We start from the raw sequence: 4,388 nt of genomic DNA, 5'->3' as shown, positions 1-4,388 counted from the left end.
AAATGGGGCCAGGGATTTATCTCAGGGGTTCTGCCTCTGCCTCACAAGCACAAGGTCCTGAGTTCGATCCCCAGTACCAAAAAACAAAGCAACAACAAAAAAAACAAACCCCAAAATGGAGTAAACTGAGGTTTGGAAATAGTACAGAACTTGCAGCTCTCACTCCACAAGGCTTGTACTGGAGTCCCCTCACTGGAAGCCAGAGATGGGACATTGGTGGCTTTCCTCTCTGTGCTCTGCACCCCTCCCTACCTGCATTTTCACTTAAGATTCTTCCAGATGCAATTCTGAGACCAGGATTTGGAAACCGTTTATTTGGGAGGTGATCCCAGGGAACATTGGTAGGGATTGGGGAAGCGAAGCAAGGAAAGGAAGGCAGCCAGGAAATGGTACTTTTCCAGGCATGGTGGCACAGGCCTGTAATCCGAGGTCCTTGGGAGGCCAAGGCGGAAGAATTATGAGTTCCAGGCCAGCCCTTGCAAGTCAGAGATACTGTGTCAAAGAAAGAAAGATGGAGGGAGGGAGGGAGGCGTGAAAGGGAAAGAATGCTGCTGAACAAGTTGCTGGCTATGAGTAACTGGGAATCAGTTCTGCTGGGGAACTTTGGAAAATGAACTATCCTGGCTGAGGGATAAGGAAGCTGGTTTACATATCCCCTGCTCCTGCTCTTCATTGGCTAAAGGCTGCTGGGTTGGAGGTGGGTGGGAGGGGCTCGCAGGTGGGAGGGGCTCCCTGGTGTGACAGCTGGCTCTGGTGGTCAGAGACTACCCTGAGCCTGAGAAATGAAGGTGTTGGACACTGAGGTCTGGTTGGCATGCTCTGGTGCGGCAAGGGTGAGGCAGGAGATGTACAGATGGGGACCATGGACCTGTCCTGTGCCCAGAGTACAAGCTAACTTGGTGTCTAGCACTGAGGCTTAACTAGTACGGATCCCTGGCTCTGCTCACCCCACCCCGATGTGAGAGTGGCAGGGAATCCAGGCACCATCTTGCCAGAGGTCAGACCTCCATGTCACACAGAGGAAACAGTGGTGTTATTTTTATCTAAGGAGTTCGGATCTTAAATGTCCATGTGTTGGCAGTTTGGCTTCCAGATCAGGTGTTATGTGAAGGTGGTGGAAACCTTAAGAGGCGGGGCCTAGTCTGGGCTTGGTGACCCACGCCAGTGATCCCATGGGGCTGAGACAGAAGGATGGAGGGTTTGACACCAGCCTGGGGGGAGGGTAGTGGGAGGTCTTTCAGTTGTTGAGGGTCTGTCTTTGAAGGGGTAGAGGACCCCTGTCCCTTTTGCTTCTTGGCCATGAGAAGAGTGACTTTGATTCACTATACACTTCCACCACGAGAGATACTTCACCACAGGCCCAAAGCAATCGAGTCAGTTGATCATGGATTGAAATCTGTAAAAACTATGAGCCAAAATAAACCTTTCCTCCTTAGAAGTTGATTATTGCAAGGGCTGGGGATATAGCTCAGTGATGCTGTACCTGCTTGGCAGGTGCGAGGGCCTGAGTTTGATTCCCGGTAAAAGCTGATTATTTCACGAATCTGTTATACTGCGAAAAGCTGATTAACACAGGAGATACAAACACAAAATATCTGAAATTTACTGCCAGGGACAGGGCTATGACAGACAGGACATGATTCTTCCAGAAGCTGAGTTCCAGCTCACCCGGATGTTGAGTGACACTCTTCAAAGGCTCTCCCAGGTCTCTTAGCAATTAGCATGTGTCATTAAAATCTTATCTACAATTATGTTCAACAATCTAAATTTCAGTTTCAGATTTTTACCAGTCTTTCCATCCCTAAACACACAAGTAATTCAGAGGCCTTTAAAATACACAAACCCCACAGGAAATTCGATATCCTAAATCACACTGAACATTTTATGGAGAGGCAAAACTTTAAAATGAATCCTTGAAAGTAGTGCTTCTTTACATTGAAATTTAAACTTGCAAGTTGGTGAGCTGTTGCTGTTAGTTAACACTTCTATTTTAATAACAGAAAATGTGCCTTAAAAGGAGACAAAGAGGGAACAGGGCTCAATGACAGGATGAGAGAGTCTGTCTGAGCTACCTTTGAGGCACACACATGAGGACACTTTCGGAGACAAGAAACATCCTACAGCCAGATGTATGCCAACACTTGGGAGGCTGAGGCAGGAGGATCCCTGTGACTTTGTGGCCAGCCTGCACTACATAGTGAGACATTGTCTCACACAAAACAAAACAAAACAGGACATACTCATTGAGTCAAGCCCTCTCTGGGAGTAAGCCAATTTTAAACCAGGCATCTTGTTGATTTCTTTAAATTCTTCAGGGACACTGAAGAAAATTATATAGTAAGTCATTTCCTCAGGGAACAAAGTCAACTTTTGGTCTGAAAACTATACAAGGTTCTTATAAGCAGGAAGTTGTTGAGGGCCTACAGGAGCTCTGATCCATGGAAAATGATATTTCTTACTTTTTTAAAAAAAATTAATTTTTTTGTTGCTGAATACCCACTCTTTACTGCATAGGCTGATGTTTACTTTTTCGGTGGTTCAATCTCATGAAAAATATACACCGCTTCATGAATTTACATGTCATCCATGTGAAGGGGCCATGCTAATCTCTGTATTATTCCAAATTTTAGTATATGTGCTGCAGAAGTGAGCACACTATTTTTTTTGCAGGGGTGTAGCCTGGAATTGTTTTCTTCTTTTGAGACAGGGTCTCACTAAGTTGCCCAAGCAGGCCTCAAATTTGTGATCCTCCTGCTTCCCTTTAGTGCTGATAGTACAGGAGTGTGGCACCATGTCTAGCAAAAATGACATTTGTTTTTTTATACTATGTTCACCTTGTGTACACATTTATATATATCATACTTTCATCACACTGATAGAACAACACTATACAATCAGACAGGCCCTTTCTTGCCTCCATATCCCCCCACTGTAGAATACTTTGTTCCAGAAATGTAAGTTTGTGCTGCTGGTCAGTGCTCTTGCCCAATGTACCAAAATGTTTTATAACTGTTTGAATTTTGTGACTGCTCAGGAATGTTTTGTTTAGTTCTGCCCCCTTTCAAGAATGTTCTGTTAGCTCCTCCCAATTGCAAGAATGTTCCATTAGCTCCACCCCTCTTAGGAATGCTGTTAGCTCCACCCCTCTCTGGAATGTCCTATTAGCTCCCCCCAATTTTAAGACTGTTGTTAGCTCTGCCCAATCGCAAGAATGTTCTGTTAGCACCGCCCCTCTCTGATGTTGTTAGCTCCGTCCATTTGAAAAAATGTTAGCTTCACCCCTCTCTGGAATGTTCTATTAGCTCCACCCAATTGAAAGAATGTTGTTAGCTCTGCCCTTCTCTGGAATGTTCTGTTAGTTCCGCCCCTCTCCAGAATGTCCTGTTAGCTCTGCCCATTGCAAGAATGTTCTGTTAGCTCCACCCCTCCCTGGAATGTTCTATTAGCTCTGCCCAATTTCAAGAATGTTCTGTTAGCTCTGCCCCTCTCTGGGATGTTCTTTTAGCTCCACCCAATTGCAAGAATGTTGTGTTAGTTCTGCTCCTCTTAGGAATGTTCCATTAGCTCTGCCCCTCTGTGGAATGTTCTATTAGGTCGGCCCCCTCAGGAATGTTTGGTTAGCTCTCCCCGATTGCAAGAATGTTCTGTTAGCCCCGCCCCTTTCAGGAACGTTCTATTGGCTCTGCCCCTTTGCTTCAGTGAGCATGCTTGTCTACCCTGTAGGTCGCTATATAAGGAGGATCTCATCTCTGATGAGGTGCTCAAAGTTCAGAGCCTGCTGGTGTAATAAATGCTTTTCTGGGGCTTGGGATTTAGCTTAGTGGTGCCACCTGCCTCACAAGCACAAAGTCCTCAGTTTGATCTCAGGTACCAAAAAAGTAAAATAAAATAAAGGTTTCTCTCCACCTCTTTGAGTGACCATTGGATTCTTGAGTCTTCAAATTTTGATAGCCACAACATAGAGCTGTAACACTAAGCTGTGCCTCAGAGCTGTGGCACTTGGCTGTGACACTGAGCTGTAACATTTGGCTATGGCAGACAGCTTTTCCGCTTTGCCACAATACTTAATCTTACAACTAGTTATATTTACTGAACAAGATGTGATAGATCTTTCAGTGTTACTCATGATTAATTGGCATCTTACTGGCTGTATAGTATTCCCACTAGATAGATTCACATAATCTCTCCTTTTTTTCAGTTAGGGTCTCACTTTGTAGTTCAGGCTGGCCCTGAACTCATTATGTAGCTCAGGCTGGCCTCAAACTTATGCCAATTCTCTTGCCTCTTCCTCCCAAGTGCTGGGATTACAGATATGAGCCACCTAGTCCAACAATCTCTCCTTTTGATAGACATTGAGGTTATGTTTTACTTTCCCCTATGGTAAAAGA

General features: G+C 45.0%; 1 non-coding gene across 1 annotated transcript; it reads right to left on the bottom strand.

Annotated features, from left to right (window-relative positions):
• Window positions 1–2,549: 2,549 nt before the first annotated feature.
• On the bottom strand, window positions 2,550–2,654 carry LOC117284828. Its single transcript, XR_004515906.1, has one exon. It is a non-coding gene; the product is annotated as a U6 spliceosomal RNA (small nuclear RNA).
• Between the last annotated feature and the right edge of the window lie 1,734 nt (window positions 2,655–4,388).

The sequence above is a fragment of the Fukomys damarensis genome, unplaced genomic scaffold (assembly GCF_012274545.1).
Source record: "Fukomys damarensis isolate Sample0158 unplaced genomic scaffold, DMR_v1.0_HiC HiC_scaffold_39, whole genome shotgun sequence".
Lineage (NCBI taxonomy): Eukaryota > Metazoa > Chordata > Mammalia > Rodentia > Bathyergidae > Fukomys > Fukomys damarensis.
This window is presented reverse-complemented; position numbering and strand designations above follow the sequence as displayed.